Raw genomic sequence first — 7697 nt, 5'->3', positions numbered from 1 at the left:
GGGCCCTGCGGGTGGGGGCGTCTGGCTCTCCTGAGGGTGGAGGGGGGTGGTTGGCGGGGTAGGTGGGGGTATGGCTGTGGCATTGGGTCCCTGCGGCCCCCACTGGGTGGCCAGTTGTCGGGGCGCCTCGGTGGGGCCGGTGGACCGCCCTGGGTCCCTCGGTGTGGGACTTGTCCCGTCCACCGGGCTGCTCTCGGTGGACCCCTGGGTCTGATTCCACTCCTCGATTGATTGGGTGGGGTCCTCAGCCTCTGTGGTGCGGCCACAGCAATTACAGGACACTTCTGTCAGTCTTCGTGCATGTAAAACGGTGTCAATTGACCTGCATGTATCCGCAGGCACACACCCCAAGGACTCTTTCACTGGGTGTGGGGTCACGCACTTACTGCGACAAATAACTCATGAATATGCAAATCGCTTGTGTATCCCTCAATTTATAATCTCGTCCAGTAGACTTTTATAATTTACATAATTAATCCCACACTTCAGTTGTTCAGCCGGGTTCATGACACTTGTCTTGCATGCTCCTTCTCCTGTTCTATCTTGTCCTGTCCTTCCCTCACAGGGTGTAGCACTACAGCCCCATGCAATACTCATATTTAATGTTTCATTGTAATGATTTACTTCTCTCATCCTCTTTACAATTAGTGCTTTATCTTTTGTCTTTGTTTCTCTGGCCCTTCTAGAAACTTTGTTCTGTTTGACTGATTAAGTCTGATTCTCAATAGACCTCAATTATAATACTAAGAAACCACAGCGGAAGCTTAAAAACTCCACTGTGACACAGTAAAAAAGTGTGTGCAGTATACGCGCAACTGATGAGGTGATGGATCGTTGCCTGGCTTGAAGGTCATGACCTATCTTCTGCTCATCTTATGACCTATCAACATGCAACCCTTTGCTGAGTGTCACCTTGCAATCAGTGACCAGCACTGATTGTAGCTAAAAGTGTATACTAAAAGTGAACCATCCTTAGAGCAAGCTGCTCCTTTCCGGTCACGGTCAGTATACAACTATGTTAGGCCGGGCTTTTTGACCATCGCTTGCAGAAGGTCAAGGAGGAGGAGTCGGGACCACAGGAGGCGCTGGACCCATCTTGCAGTGTGACGCGTGAACCCACGTAGCTCTTTCAGCAACTTTCACAGCAGTGTGAGTTACCAAGAGGACTTGAAAGGGACCAAGCCAGCACTTTCGCCGGAAGTTCTTGATCAACACAAAGTCGTCAAGTTTGATGTTGTGCGGGGTTCTGTCAGCTGCTCTGGGCAGTACTGAGAAGACTTGTGGCGCAAATTAGACAAAGACATGCAATACCTGTGTGTCCATCGGCAAGCCTGGGGGATTCAATCCGACATTTGGAGGCCCTGCAAAAAGGATCTCAAAGGGAGATAAATTGTGCCTAGGATGTATATGAATCACCAGATTGAGGGTGGTAACTACAATGTGTTCTGAGATCAAATTGTACCCTATTTGAAAACTGGGTCATCACTATGTTTACGACGTGTGTGCCATCATCAGAGGAAAGTTTTTCAGGGATTCCCCATCTCGGAATAATTTCAGTCAGGAATGTTTTTTCACCATTGATGCACGGTTGATGATTACCGGAAATACTTCAATCCATTTCGAAAACATGTCCACCATAACTACACAGTGGTTTTTTTGCCTTTACAGGGTGTCAATTCTACAAAATCCATCATTAGCTGCAAAAGTGCAAAAGCCGTTCGTAAATCACTGACGCCCCGCACTGTCGCCACAAAGTGTGTTCATTGGGAGTAGACAGTGAGTGAAGTTCAGTGAGAAGAAAAGGCGCATGCAAGGGTGGGGTTGAGTGAGGAGAGGTGGAAAGATGGAGGAGGTAGGAGCGATGCAGCTTTAGCTGCAGCATCTGCACGTGCCTTCCCTTGAGAGACAGGGTCAGACATGTTGGTGTGTGCTGTACATTTGCAGACAGTGATAACAGAAAGGAGAAACAACAACCTTATCATGGTGAAGAATAGGTTTACCGTCCGATTTAAAAAAGTTGTGAATCACTGAATCACGGCATACCGAGAGTCCGTGTAGATTGTGACAGATTTCACTTCTGCTGGGGAGCAGGCTTCAGTCAGCGCTGAGTAATGAGAAGGGAGCGGTGAGGAAGTCACAACGCGTAAGTCATCAACAACAGCGAAGCCGCTGCGGCAGGAACCCGTGTCAGGGTCTCGTGATGAGGAGCCATCAAAATAAAACATTAAGTTTGAGTTTTGTAAAAATGTATCAGAAAGATCGACACGAGATATGCAGATGTGCAAGGTTAAGATTAACTGTCACAACAGCAGTGTTGTAGTGGAGCCAACGCGCAGCAGACAGGTGAGAGGAGCGTTCCCTCCAATAATAATTTACAAAGTGAGGAACGCACAAAGTTAGCGGAGAATACCCTGTAGTCACATGCGACGAGAACAGCCTGTTCACAGGCGGCCACCGCGAGAAGGCATGCAGGAAGGCAAAACTCTTGCTCTACAATATCACAGTGTCACACTAGTTAATCACCAATCCTCCAAAAAAACATTTTCCCACAACTTATTTTTCTCCTACAGCAACAGCTCACAACGCATTACATAAGTAATAACACACATGCAGATACATACAGTATCCACAGTGAACAACAGATCTTCCTATAATCAATCAAACTATGCACTTTCACCAAACACAAGATTCCACTATTCGTCTCTCAAACACAACACATATACTGTACATCAACACACCAGTAATCAGCAGACCGCACAGTCACTCACACCGAGTCGTTTTTATCCATAGGTTGAACACACGTCTTGTCAGTCAGATAGTCTTGTGTCTTCAGTCTCAAATATCTTTTTTTAATTTTACGTCATTTTAATTTCTGTAAAGCACTTGGTGTTACATTTTGTAACGTATGAAAGTGCTATTGAAATAAATTTGCTCTGCTCACAACATTTGAAACTAACATTGTTTCAAACAAAACTGTTAACACTGAGTGCAAACAAATTGTGGTTTTGAACTCAATGTTTCGAATTGCACATTTTCACAAAACCGATATTCTCACCCCTCACAGTAACTAGTTAATATATTGCTTTTCACATTTGTGTTCATCATGTATTTATATCAATAGAATTAACCATGAGTTTAACCAGGATTTAGATTTATCTAATACCTGAAATAAAACCCTTGGTATATTTAAAATTTTCAATTATCAATTAATGCATTTTAATTATTTTTCCCAGACCAAATGTCCACTAGCGAGATAGTTTTTCAAAACCTTTAAATATGACAAATAACCGTCCTACATTGCAGGTGATTCCTCGATCACTGTCCCTTAGGCCTCAGGCCAAGATACACCATCCCCAGACCACTGTAGATTTGTTCAACCAGTTCCAAACTGCTACACCTGAGGTCCCAGAATAAACATCTAGGTGGGGAATAGAAACAGCAATGTTGAATGTAGTGTGTGTCTGTATATCACCAGTTAAGCATAGTTCTGTCTTTGGGGTCACCGGGAGTCAGCCAGAGGTCGGACGAACTGGGCCCCCCCACCATCGATCGCCACCATGACTGCAAAAGTCTGGCCCTTTATTATTTTTTTCTCTTTTTCGGACAATCTCTGATACGTCTATCCAATGTCCCTTCTTTCCACAATGAAAGCAACTTCTAACCCTTCAACGTCCCCTCCCTTGTCCAGTATCCGGCCTCAACCTCTTCAAATCTGGTTCAGCGATGCTTTGCTATCTATGAGGCTGTTGTCGAGTGCATTCTACTAGGCGGGAGGGAGGTGGGTGCTCTTGTGGGGTGCTGGCAGCAGGCTGTGTGAGGAGAGTACGGGACCACAGTGCTGTGTGTCAAGGGCCATGCTGTGGGTTGCAGGAGGCGGTTGTGTTGTTGGTCTTCTTCCAGATTGCACTCTCCTTGATCTTCGTTATAGGGTGATCGAGTTGTAGAGCCCACTGTCTAACCCAGCTCACGACTGCAACCTGACATGCTTTCCTAGGCCAACTCGAACAGATTAAACCACAGTTGATACACAGTTTTCAGTAACTTGCTGTACATCTAGTTTTTCTTAGAAAACTTCTGACCCTGTTCACCTCTAAATCTACCAGTCAACCACATTTCCAGACATTTGACATTTTTCTGTAAAAGTTCCAAATCCTCGAATTTGTTGTTCTAAAGGTGACATGTACACTGGTGATTCGGCCTTACTCTTTTTTTGCTTTCCCCGCTGCCCATTTCACCTGTTATCGGAAGCGCTTCTCTTTCTACAATATTCGAGCATCTTCAAATTTGTCGTCTCTCAGGACTTCAAAACTGTTGTGGTGCTTTCGGGGGCAAAGAAAGCCCCTCTGTACTTTAAACCTGCAGTGGTTTTGGAGACAATAGACACAAGACTGCTTTTAGAAAGACTATCACCCAAACTTAACTCTGAGAGGTAGTATTCCCTTGGACTTTAAACTTGGCCTTGCACAGGATCTCAATGGAAGCTGGAGAGAGCAAATAGCAAGTTGAACAAAGGCAAGATTGTTTCAAACACAGTAGATTGCTTTCCACTGTGTGAAATCAGAAATGGTTGAAATATTTTACCGTACCTTTATCTGGAGGACAACACAGGTCTGTGTGGATTTCGAGGCGACAGTCAGTTTTTCAGGGGCCGGGCAGCCCCCCTGTCCAAATGCCTCAGGTAAGGGGCAAGACAGTTACTTGTCTTGGATGATCGGTCTCTGTCCGGTCCCTGGTCCGACAGTCAATGCTGAGATCTCACTTCTGACACCAGGTTTGTTTTGGAATTAAATCAGGAAACAATCTTGTCTTTTGACATTTTAATGAAATCTTTGCAGAGAGAGACAGTCAAGAGAGGAATCAGTAGTTGCTTCGCACTTTTCCCCATCTCTGAAGAACACGCACGGTTAGACTAAAATGGGAGGGAGATGAGAAAAGAAGAAAAACCTTTTCACACAGGTATCTTATTTTGTCCTTGAGAGAAAAGGGAGGCTGCTGTAGTGTTACACTCGCCTGACTTTGGTGCGGGCAGCGTGGGTTCAGTTCCCAATCAGTGATAGTGTGAATGTGAGTGCGAATGGTTGTCTTTGTCTATATGTGCCCTGCGACTGACTGGTGACCAGTTCAGGGTGTAGTCCACATTTCGCCCGAAGTCCGCTGGGATAGGCTCCAGCGCCCTGTGACCTTAACCAGGATAAGCGTTGTTCAGAAGGGATGGATCGGTGAAACTATGGGCTAATATAACAAAAGAATATATACCATATTTTGTCATAACAGTCTGAAATTAAAGATATTTGTAGGGTCCTCTAAAGTCAGAGAAGTAGTTACTCATATCATTATAGCAAACCTTCAGAAAACTAATTTGATGAGGTTTTGTTATTGTTTAGACCTGATAGAAAACAAAGCAACGTGGTGCCCCTTTTAATCGGTATAGATCATCTGATCTCACTCGTGGTCATGATAGGAATTGCAGGCAGTTCTTCGTGAATCCTCGACAAATTAATTCAATTTATTTGGTAACCGATTTACGCTACACCTGTAACCTAAAAAGAACTGATGCGTGTCCTTGGTATGGTCGGATCCAATTAAGCTTTCTATCAAAACCTTTCCTCGGAAGTTGCTGATTTGCTGAAAGGTCAAACCACATTTCTGTGGTCTGTGGAGTGCCAGACAGCTTTGGCAAATGTGAAGTCCCTATTGTGTGTGGCACCAGTTTTAATCGTGACTCGTTTAGACCAGCCGTTTAAACTGGAGGTGGATGCCAACTTAGTAGTTTCTGGAGTGGTTTTGTTACAGGAGAGGGAAGGGGTTGATAGCCCTGTCTTCGACTTCTCGAGATAATTTAACTCTTACCAGCTAAATTATTCAGTTATCAAGAAGAAATCATTGGCCCCCATCTGGACCCTTCAGCCGTTTGAGGTTTACGTGGGTGGTGGTGGTGATCCTGTTGTCATCCAAACTGACCTTAACCATCCCTTCCTGAGCTACAGTTTTGATATGAGGCATGTCAAAGGTCAGGACAATGTTGTGGCTTATGCGCTCTCGCGTGCCCCACTTGATTATCAAACATGCCTTTTTTTTGTAAATAAATGATTGTTTGTAGTGATGAGTGTTTGCAGTGTTCCCTTTGAACCATTATCCACTGGTGATTATTCACATACATATGAATATACTTTATTTCAAGTTTGGTCTAATTTTGTTTAATTGGGTTTGATTTGATCTATGTATTTTAATAAAGCATCTTTTTGAAAAATCTTGATACACGGTGTTTTCTCCCTTTTTGTTGTGGCCTTTGAGCCGAGGTCATAACACAAACTATAATACAATTTTAAAATTCATTCCATAACTCCGGTCGGCGTCTCAGCAATGGAGGCGCGGAACCGGTCCACTCGCGACTCGATGTCCCCAGCCTCCCCCGGAACATGAGCAAAGTTCTGAGTCGGAGGTGGGAGTTGAAACTCCTTCGACGGGGATTCTGCCAGACGTTCCCAGCAGACCCTCACAATACGTTTGGGCCTGCCACGTCTGACCGGCATCTTCCCCCACCATCGGAGCAACTCACCACCAGGTGGTGATCAGTTGACACTCCGCCCCTCTCTTCACCCGAGTGTCCAAGACATGCGGCCGCAAGTCCGATGACACGACCACACAAAGTCGATCATCGAACTGGTGTCCTGGTGCCAAGTGCATGTGTGGATACCCTTATGCTTGAACATGGTGTTCGTTATGGACAATCCGTGACGCGCACAGAAGTCCAATAACAGATCAATAAGTATACCCACACCTGCTCTGCGCCTCTCACCATGGGCAGAGTGGAAGAGAGTCCAACCCCTCTCGAGAGGACTGGTACCAGAGCCCCAGCTGTGTGTGGAGGCGAGTCTGACTATATCTAGTCGGAACTTCTCGACTTCACACAGCAGCTCGGGCTCCTTCCCTGCCAGAGAGGTGACATTCCACGTCCCTAGAGCCAGCTTCTGTAGCCGGGGATCGGATTGCCAAGGTCCCCGCCTTGGGCCACCGCCCAGCTCGCACTGCACCCGACCCCTATGGCCCCTCCCACAGGTGGTGAGCCCATGGGAAGGGGGACCCACGTTACCCTTTCGGGCTGTGCCCGGCCGGGCCCCATGGGTTCAGGCCCGGCCAACAGGCGCTCGCCTTCGAGCCCCACCACCAGGCCTGGCTCCAATGGGGGACCCCGGTGACCCATGTCCGGGCAAGGGAAAACGATGTCCATTGTTTGTCGTCATCATTAGGGGTCTTTGAGCCGTGCTTTGTCTGGTCCCTCGCCTAGGACCTGTTTGTCATGGGTGACCCTGCCAGGGGCATAAAGCCCCAGACAACTTAGCTCCTAGGATCACTGGGACACACAAACCCCTCCACCACGACAAGGTGACGGCTCAAGGAGGGGTATTATAATGATGAAATATTATAATTCATATATTTATTAATTAAAAAACACAAGTTTTAGGTTTGCCTTTAAAAATGTCGATGCAAGTGGCTCCTCTCAGATCTTTAGGAAGGGTTTTCCTTCAGTGCGGAGGACAATAATAAAAGGATGCTTCACGATGAGATTTTGCTTTTACTTTAGGTAAAAGATTCTCTTGGTACACAGGAGCACGCCCCATGAATTTGCGCTGAGCTTCAGGGAATTATTATGATACCCATGAGTATGAGGATGATGACATATGTTGAGAAGCTGT

The sequence above is a fragment of the Phycodurus eques genome, chromosome 2, assembly GCF_024500275.1.
Source record: "Phycodurus eques isolate BA_2022a chromosome 2, UOR_Pequ_1.1, whole genome shotgun sequence".
Classification (NCBI taxonomy): domain Eukaryota; kingdom Metazoa; phylum Chordata; class Actinopteri; order Syngnathiformes; family Syngnathidae; genus Phycodurus; species Phycodurus eques.
Note: the sequence above shows the minus strand (reverse complement) of the source record.